Source organism: Lissotriton helveticus, chromosome 6, assembly GCF_964261635.1.
Source record: "Lissotriton helveticus chromosome 6, aLisHel1.1, whole genome shotgun sequence".
NCBI classification, from domain to species: domain Eukaryota; kingdom Metazoa; phylum Chordata; class Amphibia; order Caudata; family Salamandridae; genus Lissotriton; species Lissotriton helveticus.
The window spans coordinates 2125423058-2125443168 of NC_136067.1; the positions used below are offsets into that span (position 1 = coordinate 2125423058).

The 20111-nt window shown below is 44.3% G+C and overlaps 1 long non-coding RNA gene across 1 annotated transcript in view; it reads left to right on the plus strand.

Annotated features, from left to right (window-relative positions):
* LOC144762096 (uncharacterized) overlaps positions 1 to 19988 on the plus strand; it is a 100363-nt gene extending 80375 nt beyond the window's left edge. The window contains exon 3 of the long non-coding RNA XR_013596046.1: positions 19706 to 19988. This is a non-coding gene — a long non-coding RNA (uncharacterized LOC144762096). The remainder of the gene's footprint in view (positions 1 to 19705) is intronic.
* Positions 19989 to 20111: the final 123 nt, after the last annotated feature.

The window sequence follows — 20111 nt, forward strand, 5'->3', positions numbered from 1 at the left end:
TCTGGTGAGGGAATCTGCGGCCCGTACAGGAGTCTGTGGAATAATTTCATAGTTCTGCACTTCAGGCATTGTTGGAAACAAGGTACTTATTGGGGTCCCCCTCTTTGGTATGCGTTTGGAAGGCTTGAAATATTTTCCACATGCGATGTTACACGTACAGAATTTACATTGAAAGAGGGTCACAAGGGTCTAATTCAGTTTCTTTATTAGTTAGTAAATCACATCAGAAAGCCGTCAGCTTGTTAACCAGGACGCCGGTCCGCTCTGTCAACATTCCAGAGCGGGCGCCTGGCTGTCAGAATGGAATGTACCAACATGCAAAGAGGAAGGAGGGAGGGGTGAAGGGGAAACAGGGAATAGGGTGAACATTGACAGTAGTTACAACACATCATCCTCCTTAAGGGAAATAACTGAAAAATGCTGGGTATATAATGATGGGGATCCTGTGCTCCTATGACTTAAGTACTTGTGTCTATCTCATTATGTACTGTTTGTGCCACTGGGGAGAGGTCCTAAATCTGTCGCTCCTTCTGTCTAATCTGATGTTTTCCCTGATGTCATCACCTCCCCCTCTTCTCATTACTGTCCTGGGCTCTCCCCTTTCTGCTGGAACCACTCGATCATGACTCCACAGTCTACCATCATCCACCACCACAGAGTTTCTATTTGGTTGCTGGATGGTCTTGGGAGCAAAGAACTTGTTGCCTCCACTCCACAGTCTCTCTGGTTTCTTTACATAAACTCCTTGTCCTTCCTGAAATTCTCTCTCCTTCACCCCCCACTTCTTATCGTACCATTCCTTGTATTTCTGCTGACTGTCTACAATTCTCCTCTTGATCTCTTTGTGATCGGTCTCCTTTATTTGTTTTCTCCCCATCCAACTGGGTGTGAGTTTCGTGCCAGCTTTTCTTCCCCTCAACAACTCAAAGGGTGTGCATCCTGTAGTGGACTTCGGTGTGGTGTGGTATGCCCACAACATGTCCCTTATGGCTTCCTCAATGTTTTCCCCTGCTTGGTTGGCCAATTGTATGCACTCTTTCAGCATACGATTCACTCTTTCCACTTTCCCATTTGCTTTGGGACAATACAGCGGCGTGCGAACATGGGTCACCGAACAGTCTTTGAGGAAGTCCTTCATCTCTTCTGAGATCAGTTGTACGCCATTGTCTGTCACCAGTGTTGAGGGCATGCCTTCTAGTGTGAACACCTCTTTCAAGAAATCCACTATGACTTTGGTGCTCACATTGTGAACAGTCTTGCAGGTAATCCAGCTTGAAAAGTAGTCAACTAGGACCAATAAGTACTTGTCTTGAGGCCCTTTGCCATGGATAGGACCCGCTATGTCGAAGCCTAACTTGCTCCAAGGAACCTCCGGAACTTCAACTGGTGACAAAGGTGCCCTCCTCGTGATCTTGGATGTGTCACTCAGGGCACACGCATAACAGTCACGCACCTTGTCCTCCATTTCTCTGTCCATGGTAGGAAACCAGTAGTCAGCACGAAGTCTGGCTTTGCACAAGCTTCTGCCTAGATGTCCCTCGTGAGCCAGCTCCACTACCTTACTTCTTAATGCTTCTGGTGGGACCACTTTCCCTGATTTCAGTATTAGGTCACCTTCCACAGATAGATCCTCCCTCACGTTCCAATACGGCTGGATCTCTGTCTCCATGTCTTTGCATTTCTTGGGCCATCCAGATAGTATATACCTCTTCACCTTCTTCATGACATCATCTCGTTCCATCTGGGTTTCCCATGACGCTTTTTCCACTGCCGCTAGTCGCACTTCCAAGATTGAGCTACTCTTCATTTCCTCAACCTCCTCTCCGTCTGCAGGTGCTCTTGATAGGAAGTCAGCAACTCTATTTTGTTGTCCAGGTATATAGGAGACCTTGAAGTTGTAAGCTTGTAGTCCCACTGCCCATTTAGCTATCCTAGGTGTCATGCTTTCCATATCCTTCTTGGTGAACAGTGAGACCAGGGGTTTATGGTCGGTTTGCACTTCAAACGGAATACCCCAAATGAAAAACTTGTAGTGACAGATGGCCCAATAGACAGCTAGGGCCTCTTTCTCTATGGTGGAGTAATTCTTCTCCGATACTGTGAGGGTTCTTGATGCGAAGGCTACCACGTTCATCTGGTTGCCCTCTCTCTGTGCAAGCGTTGCCCCTATGCCTTTGTTGCTGGCGTCCGTAGATATGATGGTTACACCATTGGGATCAAACTTCCCTATATACGGGGCTTCAATGATAGCCTTCTTTATGCTCTTCATGGACACCTCCTGGTCTTTTCCCCATTCAAAAACACTGTCCTTCTTTATCAAGTCTCTTAATGGTTGCGACACCATAGCAAAATCCTTAATAAATTTAGCCATGTATTCTGCAAGACCTAGGAAGGACAGTATGTCCTCTTTACTCTTGGGAATGGGAGCATCCTCCACTGCCATCACTAAGTCATGTTTGGGTTTGATGCCATCTTCAGATAGAGTGTGTCCCAGGTAATCCACCGAACTTACTCCTAGTTTGCATTTTGAAGGCTTCGTGGTGAAGCCCACCTCTTTCAACTTTTCCAACACTCTTCTAGCCATTTCATTGTGTTCCTCTTCGCAACCTCCAAAAATCAGGATGTCATCCTGGAAACAGATGGTGTTCCTACAGTCTTTTAACACATGTTGCATGACTCTTTGGAAAGCAGCAGCTGCCGATGCCAATCCGAAAGGCATTCTCTGAAACTTGAAATTTCCAAATGGGGTGGTGAACGCTGTCAGTATCTGGGAGTCCGGGTGAAGCTTGATTTGGTAATAGGCGGAGGATAGGTCAAGCACGCTAAAATACTTGGCACCCCTGATCGTGCTTAGCATTTCCCCTATCCTGGGAAGAGGGAACCTGTCCACAAGAATATTCGCATTGAGGTCCCTCAGGTCTACACAGAGTCTTATGCTGTTCCCTTTATCTTTGGCCATGATGACAATCGGGGCCAACCAGGCTGAACTCTCAATTTCTGTGATGACTCCCTCCTTAACCAGCCTCAGAAGTTCCTGCTGGAGAGGGTCTCTCATGCGCAAAGGTATAGACCTGGTCTTGTGCACTACAGGCACCGCCCCCTCCTTTAGCACAATCTTATGCATGTAGTTCTTAAATACCCCCAATCCATCACTGAACACTTCCTTAAACTCATTAGTGAGATTCTCTGATATACCTTCTGGGTCAATTAACAATACCTGCTCTTTGTTGTTTGGATCAAGTATGATTCCCAACTGCCTCTGATGTTTCCAGCTCAATAGGGTCGAGCCTCTCGTGGAAACATACACCTTTCCTACTGTGTGCCTATCTTTAAATGAGATTCTCATGGTTACCATTCCCTCAAGGGAGATCTTCCCTTTGTTGTAACCTTTGGGACTAATGTCTGGTGGCAACAATTTTACAGGATGATTAGCAAACTTATCTTCAAACACTTTCTTATCTACTAAAGTATAAGGGGAGCACGAATCAGCATACATACTAAACATCACTCCGTCAAGTAAGACATCACATTTGGGGTAAACATCATCATTATTATCTTCCTCATCCCCCACTTGAAAAATGTACGATTTTTCTCTTCCCTCTTCCTGGGGTGTCTCCTCGATAACATGCACTGCTCTGCCAGGTGCCTTACATACTTTGGAAAAATGCCCCCACCTGTTGCACTTTCTGCACTGTACATTCCTTGCTGGACACTTCCAGTTATTTGCCAAATGATTTGGACTGCCACATTTATAACACACTGTGGTACTGGGCTTGCTTCGATTAACCTCTTTACTCTTGTCCCCTACTTTACAAACCGTTTCACCCTCAGTACTAACTTTGCTCTCTCTGTTTGTACCCTCTGTAACTCTCATTTCCTTCATGCAACGTGCTGTGTGCTCTAAACCTTTAGCTATGTTTATTGCTTCCTCAAGATTGGGGTTCTTGGTAAGTAATTCCTCTTGTATCTTGGTTTCATTGGTGCACCTCACCAACTGGTCTCTTATTAGAGAGTCTGTGAGTTGACCAAACTCACATGTGGCTGACAAACCTCTCAACACAGCTACATAATTACTCACTTTCTCCTCCCTCTTCTGAACTCTCTTAAAAAACTTATGTCTTTCCATAACCACATTTATCTTCTCCTTAAAATGAGCCGCTAATTCTCTTAGCGTACTTTCATATACATTGACACCTTCCTCCACTTCCTCTTGCTCATCCTCAATAAATCTCCCAGTTATATCTTCATATATTTTCCTCCCATGTGTGCCCAAATTATGTAGCAATATGTGTTGTTTGCGTATATTAGTGTAGTTGCTGCCTCCAATTGCTATTAAGTAAGATTTGAAGATACCTTCCCACCTTCTCCAAGGGATTACTGGTTCTCCTAATTCATTAAGAAAAGGTGGGGGTTGGCTCATTCCTGCGCCTGCCATTGCCATAAAGTTCTTAAAATGCTTGTATTTCTAACTTTTCTCAATGAAGAAAAAACAAACAACAATACACTAAAAACGTGAAAATGACTCTATGCCACTAGTTGCTGTGTTTCCAAGCTGAATAACACACTTGTTTCCGCCTAAAAACATAAGAAAAAACCACACTTTCCTATATATTGCCACTGAATATGTGTACACTGGGGGAATGCAATTAACACAGAGGTTTATGCAGTCCTCTTTCTGCTTCCAAGGTCGATAAGTTTAGTCCAATGAGGTTGCCTGCTTTCCCTCCAACTGGCGGGAACTTCCTGTAGCGAAGCTTCCCCTCGAAATAATCCCTGTCAGGAAGAGGCCGCTCTGGAGCTGAGGTATACGGGCGTGCACTCCAATAGCTGCTGCCTCTCTCAACTCCACAACACTGCCCTTCCAAGTTCCCACATGAGAGCGAGAGACGAACAAGAGTCCACTGAGTCACCACATATCCCTGAGCGAAGATACCGGTAAGCGCTCTGCCTCGCGCTATGTTTCAGTAAGCGCTCTGCCTCGCGCTATGTTTCAGTCAGCGCCGTTGGTTAATGCGCGCTTGAAAGCTTCCTGTAAAGCCGAGGATTCCCCCAAATCCTTTCAGAGCGTCGGTGGTTTAAATGCACCGGAGAACAATTCCCGGTGATGAATACAGGGCGCCTCACAGCAGGAACGCAGTAAAGATGGTTCCGCTAATCGCCCCTCAAACAACTTGAAAATTAGCTGGTTTCAGTGAAGCTGCATGACTTGAGCTCTCCCTTCAAGTTCGCGGTATGTGCCCGACCCGGCACACCAGTATGAACGATGACACACCACCCCTGACGCTTCAGTTTCGTTCACAGGCAACGCGATGCCCGACCTGGCAACCGATAATGTAAACAACCCTTCAAAGTTATTTTCTCGCAAATATCACTCCTAACCTCCTTACTTGTGAGGCTTAAACAGCAGTTGGTGACACCCAGCATCGGTCACTCGCTTCATCCTTAGTTTCACCGGCTCCGTTTAACTTCTTCCGTCAACAAGCATAAATCAATTCCAGGGAAACGGCAATGACTGTCCCTGGCCCAGTTTCCTTCTCCTCGTCGCCAAGAAATGTAGTGAAGAGGGTCACAAGGGTCTAATTCAGTTTCTTTATTAGTTAGTAAATCACATCAGAAAGCCGTCAGCTTGTTAACCAGGACGCCGGTCCGCTCTGTCAACATTCCAGAGCGGGCGCCTGGCTGTCAGAATGGAATGTACCAACATGCAAAGAGGAAGGAGGGAGGGGTGAAGGGGAAACAGGGAATAGGGTGAACATTGACAGTAGTTACAACTCTTTCCAAAAATATGTCTTAAAGAGTCCCCAGAAGTAGAGTTGGGAAGGTGTACAAAAGAATGAATAAACTTCACCTCCCACGGCCGCTCTTCCAATTCACACGCTCGTTACCATTTGCTCCCGAGCCGCATTTCTCCTCCCCCCCACAGCAATGCCAAGAGCTTGTTGTGTAAGGTTTCTGAAAGGGAAATTGAGCTTCTTGCTCTGGTGAGGGAATCTGCGGCCCGAACAGGAGTCTGTGGAATAATTTCATAGTTCTGCACTTCAGGCATTGTTGGAAACAAGGTACTTATTGGGGTCCAGCCGGTTCAATAGTCCCCATCCTACTCTGAACCATACCACCTGCATGTAAGTCTTGAGCAATACAAAACACATGTAATGCGTTACGAGGCAGTAACCAAGGCTGTGCGCTATTCCAATATCAGTTTAACGCCAGCGTGGGGTGAAAACAATGGGTAATGAATGCACTGCCGCTGGGACACTGGCAGCGAGGCCAGATGTACACAAATACAGACAGCACCCCATAACAAACGCAGGGCCAAATGACCGCACTGGGCCTTTCCCAATGGTTACTCGGGTCACACTAAAGCCACACAGCGGCAAGAAGCCACATGCATGCCAAACTGCTGAACCGTTGTGGAGAGGCTCGGGCAACATTTTGAGATTCCAGTTACTTGTTTGAGCTGCAGTTAACAGTAAACTGTCCCCCTCTGTGGTATGCGTTTGGAAGACTTGAAATATTTTCCACATGCGATGCTACACGTACAGAATTTACATTGAAAGCATGGTACTTGCTGCTCTGAACCTCACCAGGTTTATTGTTAAATAGAACACCCAATTGTGCAGTCAGCGTTAAAAAAAAATATGCCTGTCTGATGTACACCACCCCGTGAATCTGGGCAACTCACTTAATTTCCCCGTGTCTAACAAAATGAATGTGCCAGTCTGTAATGTAACTGGTGTTCATGTGAACAGCTGGAGGATCAGCTTGTCTAATACGAAACTTTTAATTTAGAAGTTGTCCAAATTAAAAACAAATGATAGCATTAATTTTAGATTACGTCTTTTTGTTAGGGTGAATACACAGAGTTAGGGTTAGTTTTAGAGTTAGCATTTCACTTGAGATCATTATTCTGGTCAGAGGCAGGGTTAGCATGAAGCTTGGACTCTGGGCTAGTGTGAAGTTTAAGGTTAGCATTTGGTTAACATTCAGGGATTGGATTATTTTTAATCTTCAATTTGACATTAGTTCATTACTTTTTTCGACTTTGTGGTAGTGGCACATTCACTGCTGCACCACACTAGGGACTCTTTCCAAAAATATGTCTTAAAGAGTCCCCAGAAGTAGAGTTGGGAAGGTGTACAAAAGAATGAATAAACAGTCAAAGCCAGTAAGAGTGTGATCCAGGTGGGCAGAGGCAGTTCAGGAATGTGAGGGACTGGTGCAGGAGTCCAGAGTGCATGTGGTCTCGTGAACGCGCTTCTATCCGCCTGCCTCGCATCACCACATGAAAGCCACACACACTTCAAAGCCTCCGCAGCAGTGCCTTCAGAATGTCAGCAGGCATAATTATAAATAAAAAAAAAAAACAAAAAAAAAACGCCAATTAAAATATATTCCCACTCACGTCCAAATGAAATCTTGGCCTCTGTTTACAATAACCTATAAAATACTTCCGTTTCGAAATGTTTCCTGCAGCACTTGTATATGAACAAATAGCGTTCCATTGAAAATACCCTCGTCCTCAAAAGACGGGACTGGCTGCCCTCGCTGGATCTTTATTTACCCAGACTGACCCTTCCTCCGTATACGGACTTCAAGTGAACAGCACTGTGGGAACCACAGAGTGTCTTGTAAAATATGTTTATGATGTCCAATGTTGTATCGTCCTTGCAATAACGAGTCCGACACTGGTGATGGTTCCAACAGAGCTTTATTCCTCTACACCCTTCTTCTACCTGTCCCTACACTAACTGACCCTCTATCCGGTTTCCCTTTGCTCCGCCCTTCCTGTCTCTCCCACTCTCCACCCCCCAACTGCTAGAACGTTAACATGCACTATTACATCTCCCCCCTCTTTAGACAAAGCAAAACAATCCTGTCGATGCCAGCTCATTCTGTCACTGATGGAATGAACATATTTACAGTTCTTCGATTAGCCGTACAGGTTTCCGGATGGTTCTCCGTGGTCTCAAATGAAGTTCTTGACTCTCACTCTCAGCTTCAGCAAGAGTCCCGTGCAGTGCCAAACCATCATTGGCATCACGCTCCTGCATCAAGATTCTTGACGCCTTGATACATACGTCTTGCCCTGCAGAAGAGCACTTTTGTACATGTGACATATTTCTCGTGATTCTCGTGTTTTTAGATTCCGCCTTGATCATCGTTCCCGCTGGCGGGGTGACTATTGGTGGTTCAATTTGATAAGGGTGGTCAGTCTTCTTTTGTTGCTCCTGTTGAACTATCACTCGTTCTCCTTCATGAATGGATGGGGTTTTGGCTATCCTTAGAGCATCCGCATATGACTTTATTTTTCCTTTGTTCTTTTGACCAGTGTCCATGATGTCATCATAATCAAGTTCATGCTTGTTAGACTGGGGTGCCTCATCCCGGGTGGGTATCCGGGTCTTGATTGTTCGCCCCAGCATTAGCGTCGCAGGGCATTTGCCGGTTGTTGCGTGTGGGGTTGTTCGGTACGCTCACAGGACCTCATTCATTGCAGCTTGGGGATCCCTTTTATCAATTGTGGGTTGTTGGAGTGCCTCTTTCAGGGTGGCCATAAATCGTTCAGCACAAATTTTATCCTGAGCTAGCACAAATATCACTTTGCATCCAAATGACAGATTACAAGTCGTTGTTTGTTTTCTTCAAGGCTCATATAGATTTAGTTCAGTCTTGAATCTTTTATGCAACACCCCTGCTACAGCGTCATGGGGGTTCAATGCTCCTTTTGTCTTTTTCACGTTAAATCGGCCCAGTTGGGTAGCAAAAGTCAGTCTCTCTCCACCTCATATAGTTAGGGTATTTTCCTCAAGACTGAACTAAATCTATATGAGCCTTGAAGAAGTCTGTGGATTAACTCCCTATCAGACGAAACACGTGTCGGCTAGGAGGTTTTGTGAACAACCTACACATGAAATAAAGAAAGAAAAAGAAGAAAACAAACAACGATAAAATTTGTGTTGTTCTCAAGGGCATTGACAGGTTCATGCCTGCTGTGTTTAGATTGGTGGCCTAAACTCTATCCTTTGAGCTTTTTATATTTGTTTCTTTAGAGTAGCATCACTGTTACCCGGCGCAATCATAACCCAGCCATCAATTCCTCTGTTTGCCATAAATCGTTCAGACTTGCCATTAGCTTGCAGCCACAGAGGGGTAATCTTGCGATGTTTGAAATCACAGTGCTTGGCAAATTCCTGAAACTCTTGACCGTTGAACGGTGGTCCATTGACTGTTTTGATTGTTTGTGGTATACCCCACGCAGCGAAGACTTCGTCCAGGACAGCAATAATGATGGCAGCTTTTGTTGATAGGACAAACTGGGCGATAGAGAATTGCGAGTATTCATCCATGGCAACTAGCATGTATTTCCCTAATGATAGAGGGCCAGAGAAGTCTATTACAATGTCTTGCCATACACCATTGGATAGGGTGGACGTGGCCTTCAGTGGAACAGCAGGTGATTTGGCTTGGTCACCTTTAACATGAATGTGTTCTTCAGCTATGAAGGGTCCTGATGTAATTGTGGTTCTAGTGTGTCTCACCCTGTAGTCGACACGACTAGCAGCCTTCCCCGGTTCGTGTATGATGTCCGGGTCATCACTTCCAAGAGAGAGAATTTCTACCAGCCGAAGTCGTTCAGCAGTGGGGAGGCTGAGGAGACAGTCTGCTTCTGGTCCTTCAATCACATGTATGTAAGCGGGCACAGAGTGGCCCTTGTGCGTGAGCGTGGTTGCAAACTTTCCTAAACATGGAAGTGGTTTTTTAGACATCCACGTGTACACTCTTACGTGTGCGGGGCTCAATGAAGGAGTCGGCTTCATTCTCCGGTATTTAGTCACGGGGATGTGATTTAGGGAAGCACCACTGTCAAGCACGAACTTTGTCGCGTGATTTCCGACACGAATGTCCATTCGTAGGTACTTCTTAAGTTGATGTGGGTCAGCCACCATGCAGATGTACTCATCACTGTCCTGTGACACAGGTGACACCGATCTCGACTCTCGTGAAGGTGACCGTCTTACCCACTGCGACTTGTGAGACCCTCGGCTCGACTGTGAGGATCCAGATGACGATCCTTGGCGGTCTTGGACTGCTTTGGCCTGATGTTGCATAGTTGTTGTTGGGCGAGACAACCTTGTCTGATCTTTCTGTTTGTCCTTTCGATAGTCTCCGCAGACATTCTCGAAATTATTGTTTCTCCCACAATTCCGGCATTGCTGCCCAAGCGCTGGACATGCATCCGTGTGCGGGAAGTCGGATCCGCATCTGTAACATTTGAAAGGACGCTCCCACCTCCTGTCCCTTCTGCGGGAGTCATGATGTTTGTGCCTTGTATTTTTGCGATGCGATTTAGATCTTGACATCTTCTGCCCATCACAAGAGTGTCTGCGAGTGGTACGTGCTTGAAGTCGAAATGCTTGTTCACGCTTCTCCGCGCATCCCGCCTCCATCTTCTTGCATGCTCCTCTGCCTGGTCATGAATTCTGGTCATCTCTTCGATTTCATCTAACGTGTGGCTTTTACTTAGGAGGCGTCTTCTGAGGGACTCTGATTGGCATCCCTCTATGATGCGTAGTCTGATGGCATCTTCAGTGGAAAAGTTGTCGAATTCATAATACCGGGTGAGCCGTCGAAGTCTTGTGATGAACGTGCTCATGGACTCTTCTTTTTCCTGTGATGCCAAGTTGAAGGTGTATCTTTCATAGTCTACGTTCCTCTTGTGTAGGAACTTTTTATTCAGGGCCTCACGTACTTTGATATATGACCCCGAGTCGTCTGTTGGCAATTCTTTGATGATTTTGCTAATTTCCTTTCCCACCAAATTGCGGAGTGCAATTAGCCTCTGATTTTCTTCTGTCACTTGCGAGCCTTGCATGAAATCTTCAAAGTCCTCAAGCCATTCCTGCCACCTGAGGCCCATTCCTCCTCCCGCTACAAGTGCAAGTGGTTCCGGAGGACGTAAATAGGAGACGCCCATCGCGCCTGGTCTGTTGGTCGCGGCTGTGGCTTGTGCTTGTCTTTGTGGTGACGTCGACATCGTGTTCTTGTTTACTGATGCTTCTGATTTACTTTCTTTTCTTCCTTTACTTTCAATCCGATTGCTTCCCTCCGTACTAAATAATCATTTCAGAATTCAACTTTGCTTGGGCTTGCTGTGTCCAGACTTTGCCTTTGCTAATGCTTGTTGAATGTGAGGCTAGCATTGTCCTGTGCTTATTGCATTCGGAATTTGCATTTGCTTATGCTTGTTGAATTTGTCTCTTGTATTTGCTTGTGCTTGTTGATTCTGTCTCTTGTATTTGCTTGTGTTTGTTGACTTTTGCCACTGCCTGACTTTAAAATGGCCGCTCTGTATCTTTAACATGGGATGGGAGCAGACTGCCTGACTCCAAGATGGCCGCCGCTGTGGAAATCTAGTTTTCGATGAGACTTTGGCTCAGTATTGCTTTCAGTGTATTCCCATGCCGGTGCTCACTCACCACCGGGTTGCAGGCAACAGGACACTCGCGAAGGCGAGGACCACTGCACCTCAAAGCTGGCGGACCCCGGAAGCCTCTCATGTACAGGTAGGATCGGGGTGGGCTCCCGTCCTCAGTGTCTTCGCGCCGACCCCTTTTGGAGCTGGGGTGGGCACCCAAGCTTCAGCGCACACGCAGCGCTCACAGGGCCACGCTCGACACGACCTCCAGGTCGCGGAGCCTCGGCCAGGGACGCGCTACCGGAGCTCCTCGCTCACACGGCCCGCGCTCTCAGAGACGGAAGGGGGGGACACGTTTGTCGCGACGGCGACTTTAACCAACCTATGCCCCCACTCAGGAACCGGGTCACCTCTCAGGGAGTAGCGCACTTGCACAGCGCTACTGTCCCACCCTTGTCGCCAGCTGTCGTATCGTCCTTGCAATAACGAGTCCGACACTGGTGATGGTTCCAACAGAGCTTTATTACTCTACACCCTTCTTCTACCCGTCCCTACACTAACTGCCCCTCTATCCGGTTTCCTTTTGCTCCGCCCTTCCTGTCTCTCCCACTCTCCACCCCCCAACTGCTAGAACGTTAACATGCACTATTACATCGAAGAAGAGCTTTCTTTAAGCTGCCTGTTTTGAACATCACTTGCAGCAGCACGTGGACGAGTACTGCGAATTGGCTCTAACATTTTGCCACACAGATTTTCACTTTTCTGGGATTATGACCAACACGTTTTTTAGTCCTTGTTAATTTGTAGCATGCTGATGAAGCACATTAGAAGACAAGGCGACTTTCAGTGTCCCGAGGCATTAAACTGGCTATAACAGCTTTGCCGTTCTGCGATTACAACGCCCCTTTAATCAAAACTTCTGACCTGTGCGACTCCCGCCTCTGCAGTAAATATACGATTACCAGGAGTTTCCGAAGTCACTGCGAGGGCTTGAGGGAACATAGAGCATCACCCCCCAGGACACTACCCTTTCATGTCTGTATGTTTTCAGAGCCTAAAAGTGATTCAACATAGGCACTTAAGCGCTATGTAAAGCCCCGAAACAATAAATTAGCCGTGTTCATCTTTACTGCCTATCCCTCTAGCTGTAGCCCCCACAAAACCATTACCGTTCTGCTTTGTACACAACGGATGTGAATAAACAAACAAATGTCCCTGGAGCGGGCGCCGTGCACAGTGCTATAGTTAAAACAAATTATACATAGCTGCCAAGGTGTCAGATTGCTATGCGTAATTAGCGAGGCAGGCCACACCTGTGCTTTTTCATCAGAATTCTGGGACTTGTAGCATTGGTTTTATGCTGGGTTAAATACGACTCTGAGAACCAGATTGTAAGAAAAAACGCCCAGACTGCCCTAAATAGGTTCTCGTGGACCTAGGAAACTTGGCAGCTGACGGGTACCTTCAGTGCAGGTTAATCTGTGGTCTGCAGAACAGTTCATATTGTTATTTCAAAGTTGTACTGTGTAATCCAATACATAAAAATAAATAAATGACCACGTGCATCGTAAAGCACATTTTTTGTTTCCAGTAGCTGAGATGCCTGTCACACGAACACTTACTTCTTTGATTTAGGTTTAGGCGAGCTCAGCTGGCGCAACGACTTGGGACTCCCCATGCATGACTCTAGCCTAGTTTTGTATCGTTACCACACATCGTGAAACCTTTCACTTTGTGCATTAATCATGTAGCCCACAAAAGCAGCAGCTAACTACATTCTTTAGAAAAAAAATTGCTTTTCTTACCGCTACTGTACAGTGTGAGTACTTTCACCTTGTGCACTAAGCTTGCGACCCACTTTAATGAAGCCCCGACCATTAATTAACAAAGACACATTCCGGCAGTCGCTCCTCCTTAACCCTCGGTAGTGCATACGCTTTTCACAGTATTGTTGACTGCGCACTCACACATTGCTCACTCGCAGTAATGTAGCCCACACATACTGCACCCTCACACACACAATGCCCCCTCACACATTGCGCACTCACTACTTTAGGCCACACACACTGCACCCTCACACCCCGCACTCTCACATACCTCGCACTCTCACACACTCTCATTACACTGTGCCCTCACACACTGACCCCTCACACACTGACCCCTCACACACTGCGCACTCACACATTGCGCACTCACATTGCTCACTCACACTACTTTAGGGCACACACTGCACAATCACACCCCTCACACACTGCCCCCTCACACATTGCTCACTCACACTACTTTAGGGAACACACACTGCATAATCACACCTCGCACCCTCACACACCCCGCACCCTCACACACTCATTACACTGCCCCCTCTCACACTGCCCCCTCACACACTGCACCCTCACACACTGCACCCTCACACATTAGCCCCCACTCGTCACCACCACATCACTCAGCGCCACCACAGCATCAATCTGTGCAACCATTCAACAACAACTGGTTCAAATATGTTCTCTCAATGTTTCAAGCTTTATTTCAAATGTCACAAAAAATTGTTAATATTTCACTTCTGTTCTTGGATTTTCGGCGCAGTAAAATACACTGAACATAATCTTCACAACAGTTATTTACAAAAGTTTAACCTATTGCCATTATAAATTACAATAAGTATTAATTATTTTTAAAAAAACATTGATATTTGTAATATCAATACATCTAACTCATGTAAATACAACACATTGCATTACAAATGCTATAGGTGTCAAATTTGCGAAAGTTATAACTATTGGCATTGTAAATGACAAAGCTATTAATTTTGCTATTTTCAAAACCAACACATAATATATAAATGCAATTACAATACAATACAATAAATAAGAAAATTGTAATTTACAATACCAATAGCTCAAACTTTCCTAATGCGAGACCTATTGCATTGTAAATGCTTGTTAATTTAAACAGCAGATCTGTCTGCTCCCAATCCAAAGTTAGCGCTTATTAAATGTAATAAGGTAACCCGTGTTTTCAATTGGAGCAATAGCCCTTACAACAGTTAAAAATGATTTAAACCTACATCTCTTCCTTTTTAAATGCATTGCACCCAGCCCTATAAGCCTCTAGAGGCTTATATTTATTACCAACAAAAGTTTAGTCCCATCAAAAGATTTATTTTACAACAATTTAGTTCACCTCAGGTGAACGAAAACCAAAACGCTCAACTTTATGCCAGAGGTCTTCAATGATAATCATTATTATTTGCTTTTTGTCTATATACAAAATCTTGAAGTTAAATTACTCAAAATTCCTGCACTGTTGTGCACAATTTATTCAAAACATGTTGAATTTAGACTTCTGATACAAATGTTGCTCCAAACTTGCACATTAATGTTGATGCTATTGCAATACAAAAAAACTGATAATTAACATTTTTGACGTGTGACCCAATGCATTTAGGGTGCAACACCCTTTGTCAGGAGTAACTGCGAATAAAGAAAACGGATTTGACAAGAACATCATAGAAGTCAGGTATCACCCATTTTTTCTAAAAGATTTATTTTGCCAGGTCGAAATAGCAGTTTGCAGTTTAAAACTGGAATATAGGCTACAGTGGGAGCCTTGAGACATGTTTTAAAGCCAACTTTAGTCGATGACAAGGGGTGCTGCAGGCCCATGAGTCGCATTTACTTTACAGGCCCGAGGTACACGCAGTACCACTTTAACAGGGACTTGCAGGTAAATTAGAACATTAGAATTTTGAGAGTTCCATTGGAGACAATGAAATGGCTTGGGGCTTGTAATGGCTGGTGTAGTCCTTTTGACCCAACTTCCCAATGTTTGTGTGTTTGTTTATCCCTTTTTTATTTATACCATTCTATCCTTAGTGGGTGCAATGCTCCAATAGCCTAATACACTAGTTGTTAAAGGCTCTCTCCCTCACCTGCAGCTCAGGCCTATAACTCTGGTCCAGGGTCCTTAGCAATCAGTATAGCCCTCAGCTGCGGGCCATAAAGCTATATTAGATGTGCCAATTAGGTGTAAGCCAATTCTACCATGTTTCAAGTGGTTAGCTCAGTCACATTAGCGCTGGTTAGCAGTGGTAAAGAACACAGAGTCCTAATGCCAACAAAATAAATCCAGCAAAAGAGGAAGGGCAAAGCCAAAAGGTTTGGGAGGCTACCATGTCAAGGATGGCAAGTCTAACAGGTCTCCTTTCGTCTCCGTACCCGTTGTTACAGGGGTGGGTGCTTTGAAGGGAGTAGGCAACAGTCTAGAGAATCACCGCCAGCTCTCACTGACGGTTTCCAAAAGGAACGCTTTTTTTTTAAGCAGCCCACTTCCTTTAAAGAACTTGAGCTGCTTAAAAAAAAAAACTTTGCCATTTTCAAATATAATCACAGGGAAGGCAGTCTGCTGTCTCTTGAAGGCACCATCCCTGTAATTGCAGTCAATCATAGGGGGTAGCAGATTGTAATCTGCCTAATGATTTATGCAGGTTGTTTTGCAACTGCCTTTGATTCGTTGGACTGATCTAGTAGTACATAGGTCTGTACGCAAAATATAATAGGGGTTGCAAAAGGTAAATACATAATTTGCAACCGGGTTTGCTATCACATTTTTATTAGATTTGCCTTAGTTTCTGACATTGTTCAGACAATGTGCTTCTCTTGTCAAATCCGAGTGATTTTTTTAGAGGATGGTTTGCATGTAATTATGAAATATGGCAAGCTTTCAAGGAAAAGTTTGGGAAATTTAAACTTTTCCTAAATCACAATCCTAACTGAAATCTCCCTGCGTTAGAAACCTTCAGACCTACCATATGTGAATTAAAATAGAAGTTATTTGTAAAAGTGAAAACAAAAGAAGACCCTTCCAAAACGTATCATGATGAATAGCCAATAATAAGAAATAACTACCAAAAATAAAACATGCCTCTAACCAAGCTAAAACAGTAGGTTCTTACAACACAAATGCAAGGACACTTAAGTGTCTGAGGAGTAGCACTGAAAAGGGGGGTGAATGTACTGCATGATGTAGTTTTTTGACATTGTTCCTATGTTCTCTATGGTTCTTTTATTAGTAGCAGCTGAGGAAGAGAATGCATAATGTTAGCCTCTTGTTGTGGCATAAAATCTTGGTGACAGGGGAGCATTGTAGGTATTAGTTCCTGTGTGTGCTGGACATGACATGAGGAGCTCAAGAAGGGCAACAGAACCAAAGGCCCCCATATGATAAACTTTGAGTAGGGTTCGTTGAATGAGTCTGAACAGAACAGTGACAGCACATAGAGAACATTAAAGCCAGTCGTGACTATCAGAGACCAGAGGGTGCAGGGGGGCTTGGGACGAACAATAGAGATTATGTTCACTTTGCAATACTGAAAGGGCAGGCAGGAGGTCTGAGAGACGTTGGAACCAGTGGCCACTATGTGATATCAGAGGGAGCGTGGATCCCAGGGAGACATTCCAGCAAGTGGTGACTTTGTGACACAGGAGGAGTGGGAGGAGCAGAAGGGACACCATGTGATCAGATAGCAGAACCATGAAAGCAAGAGCAACAGAGCAGGGAGTTCATGGAGAACATTAGAGCTGGCAATTGCTGTCTGAGACTAGTGAATGCAGTCACTCTCTGAGGCTGGAGAGCAGGGGGGCTCAGAGAAACCAACAGGGATGATTATTCCTATGTGAGACTGGAGGGGGTGGCAGGGAGTTGAGAGAGACATTGCAGCCAGTGACAACTTTTTGAGACTAGAGAGTACAGGAGGAGCTCAAGGGGAACCTTAGAAGCAATGGTCCCCTCCTGAATGTGAGGGTGTGAGTGTGTGTTTTTCTTTCCCTGGTAGTCAGGTTCCATCAAAAGGATAATTCCAATTTTTTTGTGACACAAAACAATGATCATCAACGATTTTGAGTGGAAAAAAGTTTTTTATTGGCATCAGCCACTTTATCATTTCATTTGTGCAGAACAATTCACTTTTTAAGAAAAATGGAACAGCCGACACAGGCGTTAGGGTCCTGAGGTAATCCCGTTTAGCGTTGATCCAGCAAATGGGATTATTTCAGGACCCTTTCGCCTGTACAGATAGGATATGGACTTAACTACATGTTGATGTTGATATTCGTCCTCTCAAGCAAATATGAATGCATATATGAATCATGTGATCGCATGACTACTGAATACAACAATTAGCCTTGAGAAAGCCCTGGCTAACAATCGCCCGAAGGGCGAAACACGTGTCAGCTGTTCCATTTCTCTAAAAAAGTGAATTGTTCTGCACAACTGAAATAATAAAGTAGCTGATGCCAATAAAAAACTTTTTTCCACTAAAAATTGTTGATGATCATTGGTTTGTGTCACAAAATTGGAATCATCCTTTTGATTGAACCTGACTACAAGGGAAAGAGAAGCACACGCTCACACCCCATCTCCATTTAACACATTTAAGGTTGGAAAGGTCCAGAGCCTTGAGCACAGTTATTCTATTACAATAGGAATTAATATCCAGATCCACGTCCTCTGGACCTTCCTTTTTGGCCCCTCCTGAGACTGGGACAAACAGGGATAGGGCGCGGAGAGCTCAAGATTAAAATGCAAGCCGGTGATTACCGTGGGAGACTGGGGCTAGCGTAAAAGGAGATTAGGCAAAACCATAGAGCCAGTGGTCCATGTGTCTGACATTAGGTTGTGAGATCCCTGAGCGAACATTAGAGCCAGGGACACTGGAGAAGGTGTGAGATCTCTGGGCAAACATTGGTGCCAGAAATCACCATGAGAAATTGAAGAAGGTATGTAGTGCCTTGGGGGATCTTAGGGATATGTTTAATGGAAGGAATTGTGGATCCTTTGGATAACATCTAATGAATGTATTCATACAACCTCTGAGAGAAATGGTAAAAGTGAAGAGCATGCAAGGGTAAAGCGGGAGACCACTTAAGAAGCGGGCAGCACCCGGGCCAACTTGAAGGGCCAAGAATTCACTAGCTGCAATCCATTTGAACTCATCTGTTTTTATTATTATTTAAATACTGTGCTTCTTATGTACTTTTTATACATTTAGTTTCCTAACTAAGGCAATATTATAACCTTTATTATGAAAACAGTTACCTGTAGATGTATAAATGAACTATACGGGAAGAGAAGTTTTAGACATAGTCTAAGTTTCAGGGAAACACTAGGGGAAAGTCAGCCTTTGTGACCAGTGGTCTGATAATAGGTCCTCCTCCTTTCACTCTAAAATGCACAGTACCTTTTAATATGTCAGTGACTTCACTGATTTGTGAGAATTGTTTCCCTGTGTTGTTGTTCTGCCCTGCGCTTTGCAGGGTATTTTCTAAAATAAGCTACTTCTGTATATTAGTTTATTATTCCTTCCCCAATTACTGCTCTGTTTTCTTCCTCTATATCTCTTTGGTTATGGGTTTGGGGGCTCAGTGGACTAATGCGTCCATTGCAGGGGGCCTGTGTTCGACCTCATGGTCAGAGGTTCAAAATCCGGCGGGTCCACTCAGCCCTTCATCCATCTGAGGTCGATAAAATGAGTTGGGTAACAATGAACATTTGTTATTCAGCGCCAAGAGACCTCTGGGTGAATGTGCGCTTTACAAATACACGTTATGTTATGTTATCTGTGTGCTGCACGTGGCACATAAAGCGGCATATGGGCATAAATAAATAAATAGGGTGGGATGTATTGGGAGGTATTTATGGAACACCCCTCATTTCCTTGTACTGTTTTGTATGAAATAGCAGAAGGTAGTAATAGTCACTTTACTTGAGACTTAACCCTTTTATGTTTTTACAAATTCACTGAGCGACATTCCTTCTAATCTTCATTACTTTTATAATTTTGATTAGTATCATGGAGTAGTACGAGACGTATATGTGCTAGATGTGAACCTCCTATCTATTTCATGTTGTGGAAGAGATGGGATCAGAGTGGCCGCACATTGTTATATATACTAATTTTAGTTGTTTTATTGTGGTTACATTGCTTCTACCCCTGTTTGTTTCCCTCTGCCCTCGTTCTGTTGGGAGCAGAGTTTTAATTTCAGTCCTTTTTGGCAGTTGGATGTAGAACTGACCGACTTTCACTCTCCTTCATGATCAACTGATATTTAGTGCTGTTTGTTCTACCAGTTAATTTAAATAAAGAAGTTCAACTGCTGAAACAGTTTTATTTTACACATCCTTTCATCATTTATGTCCTTTATGCGTATATTTGATTTTGCCTTCATAACGGTTTCAAACATATGTGGAATTGACTTGTAACTCTTTCAAAATGTGTTTTTGTCACCTTAACAGGTAAAACAAATACAACATGAAAGAAAATGGATCAAACGTTAAAGTGTTTGAAATAAATAGTGTGTAACAACAGTTTTTACAAGGTTTAAGGTAAATGCAACTTCCCATGGCAGCAATAAGGTCTCAAGAATGAGTTTGCGGGCACAAAGAATCCAAAACTACAGAAGCAAGGTCTAAGATTGTTGCTATGTTGGAAGTGCTTCCAAGAGATGTGATCTTATTTGACTGCCAATACTGCACTTTGGAGAGGCAATATGTGCCTAATAAATTTAAAAGCATTTAACTTTTGAAGGAGCGCTAAACTATTTTGTGTTATACACAGATACACGACCACACTATGAACTAAAGCTTTCCTTCAAAAACGTATAAAAGCATAACATTTTAAATCCCTGTAAAATGTATAAAA